The following is a 23,507-nucleotide window of genomic DNA, read 5'->3' on the forward strand; positions in this document are numbered from 1 at the left end:
ATACAATTAAAAATGCTTATAAAACATAAACCAAACGTTGCAGGTGGTCATTTCTTCATGCGCAGTGATAAACTCGGCACTCTGAAGCACCCAAGAGCGCTTTTTACTTTGCCAACCTAACCAGAGTGACGGGAGAGGAACCATCCAGAAAACGTGCTCAGCTCGTCGAGAAAATTCGATTTAAGCAATAAAACTAAAAATGCTTATAAAACATAAACCAAACGTTGCAGGTGGTCATTTCTGCATGCGCAGTGATAAACTGGGCACTCTGAAGCCCCCAAGAGCACTTTTTACTATGCCAACCTAACCAGAGTGACGGGAGAGGCACCATCCAGAAAACGTGCTCAGCTCGTCGAGAAAATGCGATTTAAGCAATAAAACAAAAAATGCTTATAAAACATAAACCAAACGTTGCAGGTGGTCATTTCTGCATGCGCAGTGATAAACCCGGCACTCTGAAGCACCCAAGAGCGCTTTTTACTAGAAAACGTGCTCAGCTCGTCGAGAAAATGCGCTCTAAGCAATACAATTAAAAATGCTCATAAAACATAAACCAAACGTTGCAGGTGGTCATTTCTTCATGTGCAGTGATAAACTCGGCACTCTGAAGCACCCAAGAGCGCTTTTTACTTTGCCAACCTAACCAGAGTGACGGGAGAGGCACCATCCAGAAAACGTGCTCAGCTCGTCGAGAAAATGCGATTTAAGCAATAAAACTAAAAATGCTTATAAAACATAAACCAAACGTTGCAGGTGGTCATTTCTGCATGCGCAGTGATAAACTGGGCACTCTGAAGCCCCCAAGAGCACTTTTTACTATGCCAACCTAACCAGAGTGACGGGAGAGGCACCATCCAGAAAACGTGCTCAGCTCGTCGAGAAAATGCGATTTAAGCAATAAAACAAAAAATGCTTATAAAACATAAACCAAACGTTGCAGGTGGTCATTTCTGCATGCGCAGTGATAAACCCGGCACTCTGAAGCACCCAAGAGCGCTTTTTACTAGAAATAGTGCTCAGCTCGTCGAGAAAATGCGCTCTAAGCAATACAATCAAAAATGCTCATAAAACATAAACCAAACGTTGCAGGTGGTCATTTCTTTATGTGCAGTGATAAACTCGGCACTCTGAAGCACCCAAGAGCGCTTTTTACTTTGCCAACCTAACCAGAGTGACGGGAGAGGCACCATCCAGAAAACGTGCTCAGCTCGTCGAGAAAATGCGATTTAAGCAATAAAACTAAAAATGCTTATAAAACATAAACCAAACGTTGCAGGTGGTCATTTCTGCATGCGCAGTGATAAACTGGGCACTCTGAAGCCCCCAAGAGCACTTTTTACTATGCCAACCTAACCAGAGTGACGGGAGAGGCACCATCCAGAAAACGTGCTCAGCTCGTCGAGAAAATGCGATTTAAGCAATAAAACAAAAAATGCTTATAAAACATAAACCAAACGTTGCAGGTGGTCATTTCTGCATGCGCAGTGATAAACCCGGCACTCTGAAGCACCCAAGAGCGCTTTTTACTAGAAAACGTGCTCAGCTCGTCGAGAACATGCGCTCTAAGCAATACAATTAAAAATGCTTATAAAACATAAACCAAACGTTGCAGGTGGTCATTTCTTCATGCGCAGTGATAAACTCTGCACTCTGAAGCACCCAAGAGCACTTTTTACTTTGCCAACCTAACCAGAGTGACGGGAGAGGCACCATCCAGAAAACGTGCTCAGCTCGTCGAGAAAATGCGATTTAAGCAATAAAACTAAAAATGCTTATAAAACATAAACCAAACGTTGCAGGTGGTCATTTCTGCATGCGCAGTGATAAACTGGGCACTCTGAAGCCCCCAAGAGCACTTTTTACTATGCCAACCTAACCAGAGTGACGGGAGAGGCACCATCCAGAAAACGTGCTCAGCTCGTCGAGAAAATGCGATTTAAGCAATAAAACAAAAAATGCTTATAAAACATAAACCAAACGTTGCAGGTGGTCATTTCTGCATGCGCAGTGATAAACCCGGCACTCTGAAGCACCCAAGAGCGCTTTTAACTAGAAAACGTGCTCAGCTCGTCGAGAAAATGCGCTCTAAGCAATACAATTAAAAATGCTCATAAAACATAAACCAAACGTTGCAGGTGGTCATTTCTTTATGTGCAGTGATAAACTCGGCACTCTGAAGCACCCAAGAGCGCTTTTTACTTTGCCAACCTAACCAGAGTGACGGGAGAGGCACCATCCAGAAAACGTGCTCAGCTCGTCGAGAAAATGCGATTTAAGCAATAAAACAAAAAATGCTTATAAAACATAAACCAAACGTTGCAGGTGGTCATTTCTGCATGCGCAGTGATAAACTGGGCACTCTGAAGCCCCCAAGAGCACTTTTTACTATGCCAACCTAACCAGAGTGACGGGAGAGCCACCATCCAGAAAACGTGCTCAGCTCGTCGAGAAAAATGCGATTTAAGCAATAAAATTAAAAATGCTTATAAAACATAAACCAAACGTTGCAGGTGGTCATTTCTTCATGCGCAGTGATAAACTCGGCACTCTGAAGCACCCAAGAGCGCTTTTAACTAGAAAACGTGCTCAGCTCGTCGAGAAAATGCGCTCTAAGCAATACAATTAAAAATGCTCATAAAACATAAACCAAACGTTGCAGGTGGTCATTTCTTCATGTGCAGTGATAAACTCGGCACTCTGAAGCACCCAAGAGCGCTTTTTACTTTTCCAACCTAACCAGAGTGACGGGAGAGGCACCATCCAGAAAACGTGCTCAGCTCATCGAGAAAATGCGATTTAAGCAATAAAACTAAAAATGCTTATAAAACATAAACCAAACGTTGCAGGTGGTCATTTCTGCATGCGCAGTGATAAACTGGGCACTCTGAAGCCCTCAAGAGCACTTTTTACTATGCCAACCTAACCAGAGTGACGGGAGAGGCACCATCCAGAAAACGTGCTCAGCTCGTCGAGAAAATGCGATTTAAGCAATAAAATTAAAAATGCTTATAAAACATAAACCAAACGTTGCAGGTGGTCATTTCTTCATGCGCAGTGATAAACTCGGCACTCTGAAGCACCCAAGAGCGCTTTTAACTAGAAAACGTGCTCAGCTCGTCGAGAAAATGCGCTCTAAGCAATACAATTAAAAATGCTCATAAAACATAAACCAAACGTTGCAGGTGGTCATTTCTTCATGTGCAGTGATAAACTCGGCACTCTGAAGCACCCAAGAGCGCTTTTTACTTTTCCAACCTAACCAGAGTGACGGGAGAGGCACCATCCAGAAAACGTGCTCAGCTCATCGAGAAAATGCGATTTAAGCAATAAAACTAAAAATGCTTATAAAACATAAACCAAACGTTGCAGGTGGTCATTTCTGCATGCGCAGTGATAAACTGGGCACTCTGAAGCCCCCAAGAGCACTTTTTACTATGCCAACCTAACCAGAGTGACGGGAGAGGCACCATCCAGAAAACGTGCTCAGCTCGTCGAGAAAATGCGATTTAAGCAATAAAACAAAAAATGCTTATAAAACATAAACCAAACGTTGCAGGTGGTCATTTCTGCATGCGCAGTGATAAACCCGGCACTCTGAAGCACCCAAGAGCGCTTTTTACTAGAAAACGTGCTCAGCTCGTCGAGAACATGCGCTCTAAGCAATACAATTAAAAATGCTTATAAAACATAAACCAAACGTTGCAGGTGGTCATTTCTTCATGCGCAGTGATAAACTCTGCACTCTGAAGCACCCAAGAGCACTTTTTACTTTGCCAACCTAACCAGAGTGACGGGAGAGGCACCATCCAGAAAACGTGCTCAGCTCGTCGAGAAAATGCGATTTAAGCAATAAAACTAAAAATGCTTATAAAACATAAACCAAACGTTGCAGGTTGTCATTTCTTCATGCGCAGTGATAAACTCCGCACTCTGAAGGACCCAAGAGCGCTTTTTACTATGCCAACTTAACCAGAGTGACGTGAGGCTACCGGGCGCGGACGCTAACTCACGCCCGGCAAGAGCGCTCGGAAGGCGGATAGGCTTTCACGGAAGCCCCGCCAGCAGGTCCGCGGGCCATTTAGGGTCCCATAAGTGACCGTGCGCGGTCTCTAACTCACGCCCGGCAGGAGTGCTCGGAGGGCGGATAGGCTTTCACGGAGGTCCCGCCAGCCGGTCCGCGGGCTATTTAGGGTCCCATAACTGACCGGGCGCGGTCTCAAACCCACGCCCGGCAGGAGTGCTCGGAAGGCGGATAGGCATTCACGGAGGTCCCGCCAGCCGGTCCGCGGGCCATTCAGGGTCCCATACATGACCGGGCGCGGTCTCTAACCCACGCCCGGCGGGAGTGCTCGGAGGGCGGATAGGCATCCACGGACGTCCCGCCAGCAGGTCCGCGGGCCATTCAGGGTCCCATACATGACCGGGCGCGGTCTCTAACTCAGGCCCGGCAGGAGTGCTCGGAGGGCGGATAGGCATTCACGGAGGTCCCGCCAGCAGGTCCGCGGGCTATTTAGGGTCCCATAACTGACCGGGCGCGGTCTCTAACTCAGGCCCGGCAGGAGTGCTCGGAGGGCGGATAGGCATTCACGGAGGTCCCGCCAGCCGGTCCGCGGGCCATTTAGGGTCCCATACGTGACCGGGCGCGGTCTCTAAGTCAGGCCCGGCAGGAGTGCTCGGAGGGCGGATAGGCATTCACGGAGGTCCCGCCAGCCGGTCCGCGGGCCATTTAGGGTCCCATACGTGACCGGGCGCGGTCTCTAAGTCAGGCCCGGCAGGAGTGCTCGGAGGGCGGATAGGCATTCACGGAGGTCCCGCCAGCCGGTCCGCGGGCCATTCAGGGTCCCATACATGACCGGGCGCGGTCTCTAACTCAGGACCGGCAGGAGTGCTCGGAGGGCGGATAGGCATTCACGGAGGTCCCGCCAGCCGGTCCGCGGGCCATTTAGGGTCCCATACGTGACCGGGCGCGGTCTCTAACTCAGGCCCGGCAGGAGTGCTCGGAGGGCGGATAGGCATTCACGGAGGTCCCGCCAGCCGGTCCGCGGGCCATTCAGGGTCCCATACATGACCGGGCGCGGTCTCTAACTCAGGCCCGGCAGGAGTGCTCGGAGGGCGGATAGGCATTCACGGAGGTCCCGCCAGCCGGTCCGCGGGCCAATTAGGGTCCCATAACTGACCGGGCGCGGTCTCTAACCCACGCCCGGCAGGAGTGCTCGGAGGGCGGACAGGCTTTCACGGAGCTCCCGCCAGCCGGTCCGCGGGCCAAATAGGGTCCCATAAGGGACCGGGGGCGGACGCTAAACCACGCACTCAACTCGGCACTCTGAAGCACCCAAGAGCGCTTTTTACTAGAAAACGTGCTCAGCTCGTCGAGAAAATGCGCTCTAAGCAATACAATTAAAAATGCTTATAAAACATAAACCAAACGTTGCAGGTGGTCATTTCTTCATGCGCAGTGATAAACTCGGCACTCTGAAGCACCCAAGAGCGCTTTTTACTTTGCCAACCTAACCAGAGTGACGGGAGAGGCACCATCCAGAAAACGTGCTCAGCTCGTCGAGAAAATGCGATTTAAGCAATAAAACAAAAAATGCTTATAAAACATAAACCAAACGTTGCAGGTGGTCATTTCTGCATGCGCAGTGATAAACTCGGCACTCTGAAGCACCCAAGAGCGCTTTTTACTAGAAAACGTGCTCAGCTCGTCGAGAAAATGCGCTCTAAGCAATACAATTAAAAATGCTTATAAAACATAAACCAAACGTTGCAGGTGGTCATTTCTTCATGCGCAGTGATAAACTCGGCACTCTGAAGCACCCAAGAGCACTTTTTACTTTGCCAACTGTTTGGGTGGTGTTCACTCTAACTAATTTTGCAAGAACCACACTGGAGACAAGTTAGTCGTTTCAGACACCTGCAGGCGGAGAGTTCACTCGTCGCTGTGCTTACAGCGACGGTCGAATGAAGTCTGAAGTCAGGCCTCATCAGGTGCATATTTATTGAGAAGAAACACAGTGGGGTTGAAAGTGGGGGTGTGAGAACCCAGGATGGGGTGAAGACGCTCCCCTGCTGATCAAAGCATAGCAGGGGGCCTTTTACGACTTTGTGGAAACAAAGCAACTTTGATTGCTTCCTCTCCAGCTAGTCAATCAGGTGAAAATATCTTAGCACTTTGGTCTACTACTTTTGGTAAGACAGGACAAGCTAGGTAAATTATTACAGGTTACATTCCAACATAATCATACGATGAAGATATTCTGCAAACCCTAACACCAACCTTAACCAGAGTGACGGGAGAGGCACCATCCAGAAAACGTGCTCAGCTCGTCGAGAAAATGCGATTTAAGCAATAAAACTAAAAATGCTTATAAAACATAAACCAAACGTTGCAGGTGGTCATTTCTTCATGCGCAGTGATAAACTCGGCACTCTGAAGCCCCCAAGAGCGCTTTTTACTACGCCAACCTAACCAGAGTGACGGGAGAGGCACCATCCAGAAAACGTGCTCAGCTCGTCGAGAAAATGCGATTTAAGCAATAAAACTAAAAATGCTTATAAAACATAAACCAAACGTTGCAGGTGGTCATTTCTTCATGCGCAGTGATAAACTCGGCACTCTGAAGCACCCAAGAGCGCTTTTAACTAGAAAACGTGCTCAGCTCGTCGAGAAAATGCGCTCTAAGCAATACAATTAAAAATGCTCATAAAACATAAACCAAACGTTGCAGGTGGTCATTTCTTCATGTGCAGTGATAAATTCGGCACTCTGAAGCACCCAAGAGCGCTTTTAACTAGAAAACGTGCTCAGCTCGTCGAGAAAATGCGCTCTAAGCAATACAATTAAAAATGCTCATAAAACATAAACCAAACGTTGCAGGTGGTCATTTCTTCATGTGCAGTGATAAACTCGGCACTCTGAAGCACCCAAGTGCGCTTTTTACTTTGCCAACCTAACCAGAGTGACGGGAGAGGCACCATCCAGAAAACGTGCGCAGCTCGTCGAGAAAATGCGATTTAAGCAATAAAACTAAAAATGCTTATAAAACATAAACCAAACGTTGCAGGTGGTAATTTCTGCATGCGCAGTGATAAACTGGGCACTCTGAAGCCCCCAAGAGCACTTTTTACTACGCCAACCTAACCAGAGTGACGGGAGAGGCACCATCCAGAAAACGTGCTCAGCTCGTCGAGAAAATGCTATTTAAGCAATAAAACTAAAAATGCTTATAAAACATAAACCAAACGTTGCAGGTGGTCATTTCTTCATGCGCAGTGATAAACTCGGCACTCTCAAGCCCCCAAGAGCGCTTTTTACTATGCCAACCTAACCAGAGTGACGGGAGAGCCACCATCCAGAAAACGTGCTCAGCTCGTCGAGAAAATGCGAATTAAGCAATAAAATTAAAAATGCTTATAAAACATAAACCAAACGTTGCAGGTGGTCATTTCTTCATGCTCAGTGATAAACTCGGCACTCTGAAGCACCCAAGAGCGCTTTTTACTAGAAAACGTGCTCAGCTCGTCGAGAAAATGCGCTCTAAGCAATACAATTAAAAATGCTCATAAAACATAAACCAAACGTTGCAGGTGGTCATTTCTTCATGTGCAGTGATAAACTCGGCACTCTGAAGCACCCAAGAGCGCTTTTAACTAGAAAACGTGCTCAGCTCGTCGAGAAAATGCGCTCTAAGCAATACAATTAAAAATGCTCATAAAACATAAACCAAACGTTGCAGGTGGTCATTTTTTCATGCGCAGTGATAAACTCGGCACTCTCAAGCCCCCAAGAGCGCTTTTTACTATGCCAACCTAACTAGAGTGACGGGAGAGCCACCATCCAGAAAACGTGCTCAGCTCGTCGAGAAAATGCGATTTAAGCAATAAAATTAAAAATGCTTATAAAACATAAACCAAACGTTGCAGGTGGTCATTTCTTCATGCGCAGTGATAAACTCGGCACTCTGAAGCACCCAAGAGCACTTTTTACTTTGCCAACCTAACCAGAGTGACGGGAGAGGCACCATCCAGAAAACGTGCTCAGCTCGTCGAGAAAATGCGCTCTAAGCAATACAATTAAAAATGCTTATAAAACATAAACCAAACGTTGCAGGTGGTCATTTCTTCATGCGCAGTGATAAACTTGGCACTCTGAAGCACCCAGGAGCACTTTTTACTTTGCCAACCTAACCAGAGTGACGGGAGAGCCACCATCCAGAAAACGTGCTCAGCTCGTCGAGAAAATGCGATTTAAGCAATAAAACTAAAAATGCTTATAAGACATAAACCGAACGTTGCAGGTGGTCATTTCTTCATGCGCAGTGATAAACTCGGCACTCTGAAGCCCCCAAGAGCGCTTTTTACTATGCCAACCTAACCAGAGTGACGGGAGAGCCACCATCCAGAAAACGTGCTCAGCTCGTCGAGAAAATGCGATTTAAGCAATAAAATTAAAAATGCTTATAAAACATAAACCAAACGTTGCAGGTGGTCATTTCTTCATGCGCAATGATAAACTCGGCACTCTGAAGCACCCAAGAGCACTTATTACTTTGCCAACCTCACCAGAGTGACGGGAGAGGCACCATTCAGAAAACGTGCTAAGCTCGTCGAGAAAATGCGATTTAAGCAATAAAACTAAAAATGCTTATAAAACATAAACCAAACGTTGCAGGTGGTCATTTCTTAATGCGCAGTGATAAACTCGGCACTCTCAAGCCCCCAAGAGCGCTTTTTACTATGCCAACCTAACCAGAGTGACGGGAGAGCCACCATCCAGAAAACGTGCTCAGCTCGTCGAGAAAATGCGATTTAAGCAATACAATTAAAAATGCTTATAAAACTAGGGCTGTGGACTCGGTCGGATTTTTGCATTGAGTCCGAGTCCGAGTCTGAGTCCGGCCTCTTGACCATGAGTCCGAGTCCGAGTCTGAGTCCGAGTCCCAGTCCGGCTGTCCATTTTTTCTGTTAATTCATGTGACTGCTTAGTCTTTATTCAAGGCTAATTTAGATCAAAATCTAAATAATTACAACAGTTTTGTGATGGCTTTGTCTTTATTAAACATATAAACGAATACAATAAACAGATACTTTCAAGTTTTAATCATTAATTACACCATTATAGCTCAGACATTTATCTAACCCTTATTTGGAAAGCGAAAAACCCATGTCGTACGGCGTCAGCACTATGTTGTTTTCAATAAAAACATGAAGAACTCACGTTTGCGTCAGTCCATTTTAATTTTTATAAAGGATTATTCTCATTTGGTGTCTTTAAATTCATCCGCGTTCTGCCATTGAAGCGGGGTGCATTCAAAGACCAGTCGTACAGACGGAACACTCACTCACCACCAAAACGCAACAATATAATTACGTGAGCTCTTTGCATAAACCTCGATGCAAAGAAACTCCTCTTTTTGGGTACAGGCTACAAGGAGTATATATTACAAAGGAGACTTTATACTTAATTGTGATCATCATTCATCCATACATCCATTTTATTTTATTACTCAGGTATTTTCAAAGCAAATTAATATTGTTGCATTTATTAATTTTCTTTAACATGACAGCGCAATATAATTAAAAGCTGACACGATAGCAATGTCAAACGTGTTCATTTAAGAAAAAGCCACACACGTTTTGTGATCAAATCTTTCATAACGAGAATGATTTGAGTGAATTGATTTTACAATTTTATCCCCCCTCTGTCACTTTGCTTGGGACAAAAGGAGCCTTCAGAACTGAAACTTCTTCTCAATTATTCATTCAAATCAATTCACTCAAATCATTCTCGTTATGAAAGATTTGATCACAAAACGTTTCCGTCTGTACGACTGGTCTTTGTAAGAGGGGAAGAGATGTTGTGTATTTTGGGCTAACTCAAATTCCGTAGTAGAAAAACCCCGGAAGTGGGATGGGCATTCTGTGTTGTTCTGGTACGCCCTGTGAACGCACTGTGAGTAAGGAATAAAGCAGTTATCATTCACGTCGTTGTCCGACCTATTCTTGCTATCTAAGAACCTGGAAAATAGTAAGGATATAACATATATCACGTGTCATTACGACGAGTTTGGTGGAGTTTTTACTGCTTCTTCCAACTCCTACCGCGCTGACTGTAACCTGACACTCTCTGGCTGCGTCTTGCCTCTTTTTTTTATTGTCGGACTCGGTGGACTCGGTCAAAATCAGCACCGAGTCCGGCAAAAAAAAACCTGACCGAGTCCGACCGAGTCCGAGTCCCCGAGTCCGAACCGAGTCCACAGCCCTGATGCTAACCTGAAGTCTGTTTTTCCGAGGCTTCACCAGCATGTTGATTTTCCTACGCGTGGCGACAGCTTCCTGGACCTGGTCTATTCTTCGCATAAAGGAGCTTTCAAAGCCGCCCCCCTCCCCCATCTTGGACTTTCTGACCATATCACTGTTATGCTTTTGCCCGCAGACAGACAAAAGGTGAGAACATCCAGACCAGTTCGCAAGCGGGTATGGGTGTGGCCTGAGGGTGCCTCTGATGCGCTTCGTGACTGCTTTGGCTCTACTGACTGGGACGTGTTTAGGAGGGCTGCCACTTGCGACGGTCGGGCGGACATTGAGGAGTATACTGACTCTGTTTCCTCCTACATCAGGAAGTGCATTGATGATGTGACACACTCAATATCCGTCGTCACTCGGGCTAACCGGAAGCCATGGCTGACAGGGGCTGTCTTCAGGCTGCTGAGGGCCAGGGACAAAGCCTTTAGAGCGGGGGATGAGGCTGGCTTGAGGACTGCGAGGGCCGACCTGTCCCGGGGCATCAAAGAAGCAAAGAGGGCGTTCTCGTGCAAAATTACCGCCCACTTCAAGGACAGCAGGGACGCACGGATCCTTTCCGCATTCAGACCATCACGGACTACAAGCCCGCGCCGCAGAGCTGTGAAGGCGACGTCCGTCTGCTCAATGACCTCAACCGCTTCTTTGCTCGCTTCGACGCTCAGAACAGCACTTGCCCGTTGAAGGCCACTCCCCCTTCCCACGAGCGGCCCCTGTGCCTCTCCGCCGACAGCGTGAGGAGGGCGCTTGCCGCTATCAACATCCGTAAGGCGGCGGGCCCGGACAACATCCCGGGTCGAGCGCTGAGGGACTGCGCTGGTGAGCTGACGGGTGTCTTCACGGACATCTTTAACTTGGAACACAGGCGCTGTATGACCTATAGATTGAACAATAACATTCACCGCATATACAACCATGTTGGTAGATTGTTAAATTACATTACAGTTTATTACAAAGGATTTCGGAACTTTATTTGCTGATAAACACTGGAACGAGGATTTTAGCCGTGTTAATGTGTAGGGTGGATGGATTGCTCAGAAGAAAAAAAAAAAAAGCATTTGATAAGGGCGGCTTGATAGTAAGTTGATGAGTGTGCACAACTGATAGGATACAAAATGTTAATAGGAAGATTTGGGGTGTAAGGAACAAATACTACACAGGAAGACTGATAACACGAAGATAGTTTTGTTAAATTTGTGTCCCAGTGTGTTCTTCCCTAGCGCGTGGCACGATTCCTGAACTGAGTCCTCTTACTCCACTGGCTGTCTCAAAATCAACAGAGGACTGTCCCTGGTCATGAGACACCTTTGACCTTTGGGAGAACAACAGGAACTACTATCATGCTTGAAGGGGGCAAGCACAGCTCTTCACAGGACAAGAACCATACAGTTGGTGGAATACACACAGTTGCAGATCAAAAAGAAAATGGACTGAAAGAACAAAGACAAGATGGACGCATTTGAGAGTGGCGGACGATCCAGCCCTGAATCATCATCATGAGAATCTAAGAGGAGAGGCTGCTAAAGACTTGCATGAGTCACATGAAGTCCAACTGGACACATTGTTAAAGACTGCTGAAGCATTACAAAGTTGGTGGAGTGTGGGACAAAAGGGATGGAAGTGTGTTTGGGTGCTGGGGCGGACATATCTGAGGAGTTTTGATAAAAGAGGGAATAATAAGGCTGCTTATTGACACTGAAATGGGGATAAAAAACAAAATACATAGATATGGACAGTGAAGATGCACTAATAATAACAAATCATACAACAGCGTGATCAGAAACTTTGCAAAGTGGAAATTGATCGATAGAAATTAAATTTATCAAAACGACAGAATTTAATTACACATCAATTGCGACTGATTTATAGGATGCATATTTGAGTTTGAAAGGGCGAGGGGCCATAAGAAAGTTGGAATTTTGGATAGTCAGCAAAATAGTAATACATGGCACTACTTAATTAAAAAAGGATACAGTAGGGTTTTAAATAACGAATACAGTGACATGACCCTTGCGACAATTGATTTAAATGGCAATTTATCATAGGCACTTGGGGTTAGGATTAACAATCCATCCATCCATCCATCCATCCATCCATCCATCCATTACTGGTGCGGCTTGTCCTTACGAGGGTCACGGAGGATTAACAATAATAATTAGAAATTAGAAGGAAAAAAGGAAATATTGCAAAATCTTACCGCAATGTTGAAAGTGAAAATGTGAAATTTTAATCTAGAAAGTGAAAGAAGGTGAATTGGAGGAATTATGTGAAAGAAAATGAGAAATATTGAATGTGCCATGAAGAATGAATGGTGAAATATTGGCTTAAAATTTGTAAATTTCTCGAAAACCGTAAATATTTAGAATATTTGGCATGAATATTTGGAATGTGTTAAAAGTGGAATGAAGTGAATCAGATGAATTCGTAGAAGTAGTTAAGCTAAAAAAAAAGGAATAAATAAATAAAAAGAGGCAGAAGAATGCAGAAGAAGTTGAATAATAATAAAGTCAAGGCAATTCAAGTTTATTTATATAGCCCACAAGCAAGTTTCAAAGGGCTTCAAATGTACAAAGATTGGCAATTTAAAGTACAGGAACAATAAGTTTGAGGGCCACAATGATGATCATGACAGCAAAAATATTTTTAATTGGTTTTGATAGGTACAAAGGGGGAACGTGGAAGAAGGTTTTCAAAATTTGTGACGTAGCGTGACTCCATTATCAAGATTAAGCATTTTTTTTAATTTTAAGAATTGGCATCAACAAAAATGAGAACGATAATCTTCAAGGTGATAGCGTAAGTGGCAGGAGGAAGCTGTGTATATTGTTTTTAAACATTATTTTTGGTATCATTATTTTTTAGGAGGGTCAGTTATGCTTGTGAGGAGATGAATGAAGGAACAAGGTAACAGTAAAAGGGAGTGCTCTATAAATTGTTGGTTCTTTGCCAGAGATAGTTATTTGGAGGGATGAATTTAAACTGAAAGCAAAATGGAACTGTTTAGTGGAAGAAATATGGGAAGGTGGAAATATTGAAGTTACAGCTCAACACAAAGTGTCAAATAGTCTAAGTGTGAGATGTGAGCAAACTAAATGAGGAGTTAAATCATGTTCCAGCATTATGCATATTGGCAAACAATGAGAGGACAGGAGACCAGACAATTAGATATTAACTTTGGATTTAAAATAAAAAAGGGAAATTTTAATTGAGGAGAAAATTTTGTGTAGGGAGGATTCTTTTTACAATTTAATATTGTATGTTTTTATGTGTGTGTTGTGGAATGACAGTTTGTTTGTAATGGTGTATGAATGTCAAGTCTGTGATTGTGGTGTGGTATTTGTGTATTGTGAATGGTTAACATGATTCAAAGTTGGGGTGATGTGATCACAGCAGAGGATAACATTCCTCTCACCTGAAAAATATAGATACTACAGATTTGAAAAAGCACGATTGATCAGGACTAATTTTGGATTAAATATGGGTTTAGGATTACTCAAGGGCACCATCGACAACAAAACAGTGCGATGGAGAAGGCCCATTTCAGTAATATGGTCAGACAAGACAGAACTAGTATCGAACATCAAGACTCTGGACGATTTGACGTGTGACGACTTTGAGCTCACCCGACAGGGTGACGGACTAGGTGGACAGTGACCAAATGTTTGACGTTTGAGCTTGCTTGCGACAAGAGCACGCTCTGCTTTGTTTTTCTGTGTGACTTGATTTTTATTTTTTTTGCAGCAACAGCCACCAGCCAAGGAGCGGATTGCGCACTGCTTGCGTAACTTGTTTTCGTTCTTGCAGGTTGTCGATTGCGTTCGTGGAAAATTTGTGTTGAATTTACAAGAATATGTTAACCCTTGCCCTTTTGGTTTTTATGATGAACTTGTTGATGACATGGTTTTCAGGACATGATCCGCAGGCGCCAGGATTCATTTTATCACTGTTTTTATTTTGATATTTGATGTCTGTTTTTGTGTGTACAAATGTCCGCTGCCAGCAGGGCTATAAGCTCACTGACAGGAGTGCGATGATTTTTGTTTGTATTGCCGAGTGTGTGGTGGACAGTCAAGTTTTAAGGACTTGGAATGACGGTCCCGGGGCCCAGATGGGAGCTAGAGGTTCCGCGGGCCTGACTACAATGGGTGTGGTGATGAGAGGGGACGCTTTGCAGGTTCCTTTTGATACGTAATGACACATTGGATGAATGTGTCAAAAGGGGGAGGTGTAAAATAGAAATGGGTGAGTAGGTGTAAAATAGAGTAAAATAGAAATGGGTGAGTAGGTGTAAAATAGAAATGGGTGAGTAGGTTTCAATTTGTAATTGTGATATACAGTTTTTTTTTCCAAATTCACTTGTTTTTAAGCTTTAACAGGACATGCCAGAATTCAACTAGCAGTGATGGAAGGAGCAGAGGAAGACCAGTGACATCTGGTTGTGGTGACAACAAATTATATGATCGCTTGCCGAAGGATGCATCAGGTATCTGTGCCCTCGTGTCTTTGATAATGCCTGTAGTGGTTGTCCCCATTGAAATACAGAATCTCAATTGGAACATTGAGCCCACTGGCGGGGCTCCTGAAGCGAGCCAAAAGAGACGTTTTCCCCCATTGTTGAGCGACAACGATCCAACATATATTGACGCTATAGGAGTGCCCCGGGGTGTGCCAGGCCAGATAAGTATAAACTCGTTAATCAAGTGTTTTCGGGATTCGAAAGCATTTTCCTATGGATCACCCCCAATAAAAATGTTGACCGTATTAATTACGTTCATTACAATGTCCAACGATTGGGTAATTATACAGCTGAATCATTTGCAGCGGTCCATGAACAATTGGCTACGACGTCATTGATGTCGTTCCAAAATAGAATTGCGTTGGACATGCTATTGGCTAAGGAACATGGTGTGTGCGGAATGTTTGGTGATGCATGTTGTACTTTCATCCCCAACAACATGGCACCAGTGGGGCGACTGACCCGGGCGTTGGAAGGACTAAGGACACTGAATAAAAAGATGAAAGATCATTCAGGTGTACGCACCGATATTTGGTCTGATTGGATGAAAACGTTCGGAAGCTGGAAAGGCCTCATCATGTCTGTGCTAGTTGCTGTGGCTATTTTTACTGCAATAATGATTTTATGCGGTTGTTGCTGTATTCCATGTGTTAGATCACTCACTGTTCGGTTGATCGAGAAAACCGTTGGCCCGTTGTCACCGAAGGGCCAATATACCCTGGTGACTCAACATGAGCCGCGGGGGGGAAGAAAGGACCGACAGTGTGCTGGTCGCTGCTTGCTAGAGAAACTGGTGATGACCTCATAAATGAGGTCATGAGAGGGAATAAAGGGAAATGTACTTTCGGCAGTTTGCAAACATATTTGATTAAGGCTGCATTAGACATATATAATCATATCAATATAATTTCTAGTGTGCTCGTGTGGTGATTAATAAGTGGAAAGGAATGTGCAGGCTACAATGAATTTGTTCTCTACAAAGAATTGTGGAACAGGATGTCCAGACAGGGAGGGTATCTCAAGGCCGGTGAGGAACAACTCGTCTTTGTGGTCCAGACACCTGTGCTGAGCAGGGGGAAAACCCAAACGAGGAGGAGACGACCATCGACTATCGACCAATCACCACACAATATTTTGCATGCTTGAATATTCATATTGTGTTTCTTTAAAACTGCGCAACCCGGAAGAATGTGTTGTCTTTTGATGGTCACAGAAGGCACACTAGTTTTTGTGTTAAGGACCCGAGACCCAGGCGCCTGTATTATCTTGCTTTGTCAGGATTAAACAATTGGTAAATTCGGCCTCATTGATCTACTGGTCTTCTCTTTGACAGAACGAACTCGCAAAATTGTTAGGTGGACCAGTGTGTGGATTAGGACGTAACAATTTTGAGTGGAGTGTTGATCGTAATTTGGAGTCAGATCAATAACTAAAATCCGTAGCCTAACACATTGTAGTTCACGTCTTTTACCGCTAGAGAGCAGACTATGTACAGTGAATAAAGAGGCTGGCTCCCTGTGAACTCAAAGCAGCAGTCTTTATCCGTAAAAAAAACAAAAAAAACCACATTGCGCTTCCATGTAGGGTTTTTCCACTTTTCATGACATTTACTTTGATAAAGCAAAATGCAGGTCGCAATGGCAAATTTGTGCTACCACATAAAAAGCTGTCAATAACTTTTCATGATAGCCATGTTTCCATGAAACGCCAAGTCTTGGTTTTCAGGGGCGATTGTATCTATAAAATGCATTATTTTGCGATCAACCATGGCTTACGGCCATACTACCCTGAGAACGCCCGATCTCGTCCGATCTCGGAAGCTAAGCAGGGTCGGGCCTGGTTAGTACTTGGATGGGAGACCGCCTGGGAATACCAGGTGCTGTAAGCTTTTTTTTTTTTTTTTTCCACTTCAATTGTTAAAGCAAATTTTGACAACACCCATTACGTATGGCATTCGGAAACTGCAAGCCGAGTTTTAACTCCGACATCGAAACTATAACCCGAGTTTCAAATCTATATTGTGTGGCGACATCCATAGCATTGTAGTTCACGTCTTTTACCGCTAGAGAGCAGACTATGTACAGTGAATAAAGAGGCTGGCTCCCTGTGAACTCAAAGCAGCAGTCTTTATCCGTAAAAAAAACAAAAAACACATTGCACTTCCATGTAGGGTTTTTCCACTTTTCATGACATTTACTTTGATACAGCAAAATGCAGGTCGCAATGGCAAATTTGTGCTACCACATAAAAAGCTGTCAATAACTTTTCATGATAGCCATGTTTCCATGAAACGCCAAGTCTTGGTTTTCAGGGGCGATTGTTTCTATAAAATGCATGATTTTGTGATCACCTATGGCTTACGGCCATACTACCCTGAGAACGCCCGATCTCGTCCGATCTCGGAAGCTAAGCAGGGTCGGGCCTGGTTAGTACTTGGATGGGAGACCGCCTGGGAATACCAGGTGCTGTAAGCTTTTTTTTTTTTTCCACTTCAATTGTTAAAGCAAATTTTGACAACACCCATTACGTATGGCATTCGGAAACTGCAAGCCGAGTTTTAACTCCGACATTGAAACTAAACCCGAGTTAAAAAATCTATATTGTGTGGCGTCATCCATAGCATTGTAGTTCACGTCTTTTACCGCTAGAGAGCAGACTATGTACAGTGAATAAAGAGGCTGGCTCCCTGTGAACTCAAAGCAGCAGTCTTTATCCGTAAAAAAAACAAAAAAAACACATTGCGCTTCCATGTAGGGTTTTTCCACTTTTCATGACATTTACTTTGATACAGCAAAATGCAGGTCGCAATGGCAAATTTGTGCTACCACATAAAAAGCTGTCAATAACTTTTCATGATAGCCATGTTTCCATGAAACGCCGTCTTGGTTTTCAGGGGCGATTGTTTCTATAAAATGCATTATTTTGCGATCAACAATGGCTTACGGCCATACTACCCTGAGAACGCCCGATCTCGTCCGATCTCGGAAGCTAAGCAGGGTCGGGCCTGGTTAGTACTTGGATGGGAGACCGCCTGGGAATACCAGGTGCTGTAAGCTTTTTTTTTTTTTTCCACTTCAATTGTTAAAGCAAATTTTGACAACACCCATTACGTATGGCATTCGGAAACTGCAAGCCGAGTTTTAACTCCGACATTGAAACTATACCCGAGTTTCAAATCTATATTGTGTGGCGTCATCCATAGCATTGTAGTTCACGTCTTTTACCGCTAGAGAGCAGACTATGTACAGTGAATAAAGAGGCTGGCTCCCTGTGAACTCAAAGCAGCAGTCTTTATCCGTAAAAAAAACAAAAAAAAACACATTGCACTTCCATGTAGGGTTTTTCCACTTTTCATGACATTTACTTTGATACAGCAAAATGCAGGTCGCAATGGCAAATTTGTGCTACCACATAAAAAGCTGTCAATAACTTTTCATGATAGCCATGTTTCCATGAAACGCCAAGTCTTGGTTTTCAGGGGCGATTGTTTCTATAAAATGCATTATTTTGCGATCAACAATGGCTTACGGCCATACTACCCTGAGAACGCCCGATCTCGTCCGATCTCGGAAGCTAAGCAGGGTCGGGCCTGGTTAGTACTTGGATGGGAGACCGCCTGGGAATACCAGGTGCTGTAAGCTTTTTTTTTTTTTTTTTTCCACTTCAATTGTTAAAGCAAATTTTGACAACACCCATTACGTATGGCATTCGGAAACTGCAAGCCGAGTTTTAACTCCGACATTGAAACTATACCCGAGTTTCAAATCTATATTGTGTGGCGTCATCCATAGCATTGTAGTTCACGTCTTTTACCGCTAGAGAGCAGACTATGTACAGTGAATAAAGAGGCTGGCTCCCTGTGAACTCAAAGCAGCAGTCTTTATCCGTAAAAAAAACAAAAAAAACACATTGCACTTCCACGTAGGGTTTTTCCACTTTTCATGACATTTACTTTGATACAGCAAAATGCAGGTCGCAATGGCAAATTTGTGCTACCACATAAAAAGCTGTCAATAACTTTTCATGATAGCCATGTTTCCATGAAACGCCAAGTCTTGGTTTTCAGGGGCGATTGTTTCTATAAAATGCATGATTTTGTGATTACCCATGGCTTACGGCCATACTACCCTGAGAACGCCCGATCTCGTCCGATCTCGGAAGCTAAGCAGGGTCGGGCCTGGTTAGTACTTGGATGGGAGACCGCCTGGGAATACCAGGTGCTGTAAGCTTTTTTTTTTTTTTTCCACTTCAATTGTTAAAGCAAATTTTGACAACACCCATTACGTATGGCATTCGGAAACTGCAAGCCGAGTTTTAACTCCGACATTGAAACTATAACCCGAGTTTCAAATCTATATTGTGTGGCGACATCCATAGCATTGTAGTTCACGTCTTTTACCGCTAGAGAGCAGACTATGTACAGTGAATAAAGAGGCTGGCTCCCTGTGAACTCAAAGCAGCAGTCTTTATCCGTAAAAAAAAACAAAAAAAACACATTGCACTTCCATGTAGGGTTTTTCCACTTTTCATGACATTTACTTTGATACAGCAAAATGCAGGTCGCAATGACAAATTTGTGCTACCACATAAAAAGCTGTCAATAACTTTTCATGATAGCCATGTTTCCATGAAACGCCAAGTCTTGGTTTTCAGGGGCGATTGTATCTATAAAATGCATTATTTTGCACTCAACCATGGCTTACGGCCATACTACCCTGAGAACGCCCGATCTCGTCCGATCTCGGAAGCTAAGCAGGGTCGGGCCTGGTTAGTACTTGGATGGGAGACCGCCTGGGAATACCAGGTGCTGTAAGCTTTTTTTTTTTTTTCCACTTCAATTGTTAAAGCAAATTTTGACAACACCCATTACGTATGGCATTCGGAAACTGCAAGCCGAGTTTTAACTCCGACATTGAAACTATACCCGAGTTTCAAATCTATATTGTGTGGCGTCATCCATAGCATTGTAGTTCACGTCTTTTACCGCTAGAGAGCAGACTATGTACAGTGAATAAAGAGGCTGGCTCCCTGTGAACTCAAAGCAGCAGTCTTTATCCGTAAAAAAAACAAAAAACACATTGCACTTCCATGTAGGGTTTTTCCACTTTTCATGACATTTACTTTGATACAGCAAAATGCAGGTCGCAATGGCAAATTTGTGCTACCACATAAAAAGCTGTCAATAACTTTTCATGATAGCCATGTTTCCATGAAACGCCAAGTCTTGGTTTTCAGGGGCGATTGTATCTATAAAATGCATTATTTTGCGATCAACCATGGCTTACGGCCATACTACCCTGAGAACGCCCGATCTCGGAAGCTAAGCAGGGTCGGGCCTGGTTAGTACTTGGATGGGAGACCGCCTGGGAATACCAGGTGCTGTAAGCTTTTTTTTTTTTTTTTTTTTTCCACTTCAATTGTTAAAGCAAATTTTGACAACACCCATTACGTATGGCATTCGGAAACTGCAAGCCGAGTTCTAACTCCGACATTGAAACTATACCCGAGTTTCAAATCTATATTGTGTGGCGTCATCCATAGCATTGTAGTTCACGTCTTTTACCGCTAGAGAGCAGACTATGTACAGTGAATAAAGAGGCTGGCTCCCTGTGAACTCAAAGCAGCAGTCTTTATCAGTAAAAAACAAAAAAACAAAACACATTGCACTTCCATGTAGGGTTTTTCCACTTTTCATGACATTTACTTTGATACAGCAAAATGCAGGTCGCAATGGCAAATTTGTGCTACCACATAAAAAGCTGTCAATAACTTTTCATGATAGCCATGTTTCCATGAAACGCCAAGTCTTGGTTTTCAGGGGCGATTGTTTCTATAAAATGCATGATTTTGTGATTACCCATGGCTTACGGCCATACTACCCTGAGAACGCCCGATCTCGTCCGATCTCGGAAGCTAAGCAGGGTCGGGCCTGGTTAGTACTTGGATGGGAGACCGCCTGGGAATACCAGGTGCTGTAAGCTTTTTTTTTTTTTTCCACTTCAATTGTTAAAGCAAATTTTGACAACACCCATTACGTATGGCATTCGGAAACTGCAAGCCGAGTTTTAACTCCGACATTGAAACTATACCCGAGTTTCAAATCTATATTGTGTGGCGTCATCCATAGCATTGTAGTTCACGTCTTTTACCGCTAGAGAGCAGACTATGTACAGTGAATAAAGAGGCTGGCTCCCTGTGAACTCAAAGCAGCAGTCTTTATCCGTAAAAAAAACAAAAAAAACACATTGCGCTTCCATGTAGGGTTTTTCCACTTTTCATGACATTTACTTTGATACAGCAAAATGCAGGTCGCAATGGCAAATTTGTGCTACCACATAAAAAGCTGTCAATAACTTTTCATGATAGCCATGTTTCCATGAAACGCCGTCTTGGTTTTCAGGGGCGATTGTTTCTATAAAATGCATTATTTTGCGATCAACAATGGCTTACGGCCATACTACCCTGAGAACGCCCGATCTCGTCCGATCTCGGAAGCTAAGCAGGGTCGGGCCTGGTTAGTACTTGGATGGGAGACCGCCTGGGAATACCAGGTGCTGTAAGCTTTTTTTTTTTTTTTTCCACTTCAATTGTTAAAGCAAATTTTGACAACACCCATTACGTATGGCATTCGGAAACTGCAAGCCGAGTTTTAACTCCGACATTGAAACTATAACCCGAGTTTCAAATCTATATTGTGTGGCGACATCCATAGCATTGTAGTTCACGTCTTTTACCGCTAGAGAGCAGACTATGTACAGTGAATAAAGAGGCTGGCTCCCTGTGAACTCAAAGCAGCAGTCTTTATCCGTAAAAAAAACAAAAAAAAACACATTGCACTTCCATGTAGGGTTTTTCCACTTTTCATGACATTTACTTTGATACAGCAAAATGCAGGTCGCAATGGCAAATTTGTGCTACCACATAAAAAGCTGTCAATAACTTTTCATGATAGCCATGTTTCCATGAAACGCCAAGTCTTGGTTTTCAGGGGCGATTGTTTCTATAAAATGCATTATTTTGCGATAAACAATGGCTTACGGCCATACTACCCTGAGAACGCCCGATCTCGTCCGATCTCGGAAGCTAAGCAGGGTCGGGCCTGGTTAGTACTTGGATGGGAGACCGCCTGGGAATACCAGGTGCTGTAAGCTTTTTTTTTTTTTCCACTTCAATTGTTAAAGCAAATTTTGACAACACCCATTACGTATGGCATTCGGAAACTGCAAGCCGAGTTTTAACTCCGACATTGAAACTATACCCGAGTTTCAAATCTATATTGTGTGGCGTCATCCATAGCATTGTAGTTCACGTCTTTTACCGCTAGAGAGCAGACTATGTACAGTGAATAAAGAGGCTGGCTCCCTGTGAACTCAAAGCAGCAGTCTTTATCCGTAAAAAAAACAAAAAACACATTGCACTTCCATGTAGGGCAGGGGTGTCAAACTCATTTTTTTCGCGGGCCGCATTGTAGTCATAGCTTCTTTCGGAGGGCCATTATGACTGTCAACCCAAATAAATGTATGAGCACCTCATATTATATACAGTAAAAGCTACAAAATAAACTGACAAATAACTCTTTTTCAAATCAGAAGCGTTAAAAACTGGTCAAATGTTTAAAAAAAAAGATATTAAAAGTGAAGACAATTTGCAATTCTAGTAATGACACACAAATTTGATACACAATTTGTCTTGGCGGGCCACATAAAATGATGTGGCGGGCCGTATCTGGCCCCCGGGCCTTGAGTTTGACACCTGTGATGTAGGGTTTTTCCACTTTTCATGACATTTACTTTGATACAGCAAAATGCAGGTCGCAATGGCAAATTTGTGCTACCACATAAAAAGCTGTCAATAACTTTTCATGATAGCCATGTTTCCATGAAACGCCAAGTCTTGGTTTTCAGGGGCGATTGTTTCTATAAAATGCATGATTTTGTGATCACCTATGGCTTACGGCCATACTACCCTGAGAACGCCCGATCTCGTCCGATCTCGGAAGCTAAGCAGGGTCGGGCCTGGTTAGTACTTGGATGGGAGACCGCCTGGGAATACCAGGTGCTGTAAGCTTTTTTTTTTTTTTTTTTCCACTTCAATTGTTAAAGCAAATTTTGACAACACCCATTACGTATGGCATTCGGAAACTGCAAGCCGAGTTTTAACTCCGACATTGAAGCTATACCCGAGTTTCAAATCTATATTGTGTGGCGTCATCCATAGCATTGTAGTTCACGTCTTTTACCGCTAGAGAGCAGACTATGTACAGTGAATAAAGAGGCTGGCTCCCTGTGAACTCAAAGCAGCAGTCTTTATACGTAAAAAAAACAAAAAAAACACATTGCACTTCCACGTAGGGTTTTTCCACTTTTCATGACATTTACTTTGATACAGCAAAATGCAGGTCGCAATGGCAAATTTGTGCTACCACATAAAAAGCTGTCAATAACTTTTCATGATAGGGTTAGGGTTATGGTATGGAGTTCCTCCCCCGAAGGGTTAGGGTTAGGGGTTAGGGTTAGGGGTTAGGGTTAGGGTTAGGATGATGTATGGAGCTCCTCCCCCGAAGGAGAGGAGCAAAGGCACGGTCCTACCATCCTGGCCCGCACCCCACAACCAGCTCCAGAGCATCCTGCCCGCTGCGGCCGCGCCAGCCATGCTGGCCAGGACCAATTAGGGCTTAATAAAGATCTGT

General features: G+C 43.9%; 10 non-coding genes and 1 pseudogene across 10 annotated transcripts; all 11 read left to right on the top strand.

Moving 5' to 3' along the window:
- Positions 1-16,587: 16,587 nt before the first annotated feature.
- On the top strand, positions 16,588-16,706 carry LOC119119182. Its single transcript, XR_005097148.1, has one exon. It is a non-coding gene; the product is annotated as a 5S ribosomal RNA (ribosomal RNA).
- Positions 16,707-17,173: 467 nt separating this feature from the next.
- On the top strand, positions 17,174-17,292 carry LOC119119190. Its single transcript, XR_005097154.1, has one exon. It is a non-coding gene; the product is annotated as a 5S ribosomal RNA (ribosomal RNA).
- A 463-nt stretch (positions 17,293-17,755) lies between these two features.
- On the top strand, positions 17,756-17,874 carry LOC119119191. Its single transcript, XR_005097155.1, has one exon. It is a non-coding gene; the product is annotated as a 5S ribosomal RNA (ribosomal RNA).
- Positions 17,875-18,340: 466 nt separating this feature from the next.
- On the top strand, positions 18,341-18,459 carry LOC119119192. The gene has a single exon (XR_005097156.1). It is a non-coding gene; the product is annotated as a 5S ribosomal RNA (ribosomal RNA).
- Positions 18,460-18,928: 469 nt separating this feature from the next.
- LOC119119193 lies at positions 18,929-19,047 on the top strand. Its single transcript, XR_005097157.1, has one exon. It is a non-coding gene; the product is annotated as a 5S ribosomal RNA (ribosomal RNA).
- A 468-nt stretch (positions 19,048-19,515) lies between these two features.
- Positions 19,516-19,634, top strand: LOC119119183. The gene has a single exon (XR_005097149.1). It is a non-coding gene; the product is annotated as a 5S ribosomal RNA (ribosomal RNA).
- A 463-nt stretch (positions 19,635-20,097) lies between these two features.
- Positions 20,098-20,206, top strand: LOC119119188 (annotated as a pseudogene).
- Positions 20,207-20,680: 474 nt separating this feature from the next.
- Positions 20,681-20,799, top strand: LOC119119184. The gene has a single exon (XR_005097150.1). It is a non-coding gene; the product is annotated as a 5S ribosomal RNA (ribosomal RNA).
- Positions 20,800-21,262: 463 nt separating this feature from the next.
- On the top strand, positions 21,263-21,381 carry LOC119119185. Its single transcript, XR_005097151.1, has one exon. It is a non-coding gene; the product is annotated as a 5S ribosomal RNA (ribosomal RNA).
- Positions 21,382-21,850: 469 nt separating this feature from the next.
- On the top strand, positions 21,851-21,969 carry LOC119119186. The gene has a single exon (XR_005097152.1). It is a non-coding gene; the product is annotated as a 5S ribosomal RNA (ribosomal RNA).
- A 797-nt stretch (positions 21,970-22,766) lies between these two features.
- Positions 22,767-22,885, top strand: LOC119119187. Its single transcript, XR_005097153.1, has one exon. It is a non-coding gene; the product is annotated as a 5S ribosomal RNA (ribosomal RNA).
- Positions 22,886-23,507: the final 622 nt, after the last annotated feature.

The sequence above is a fragment of the Syngnathus acus genome, unplaced genomic scaffold (genome assembly GCF_901709675.1).
Source record: "Syngnathus acus unplaced genomic scaffold, fSynAcu1.2, whole genome shotgun sequence".
Taxonomy (NCBI): Eukaryota; Metazoa; Chordata; class Actinopteri; order Syngnathiformes; family Syngnathidae; genus Syngnathus; species Syngnathus acus.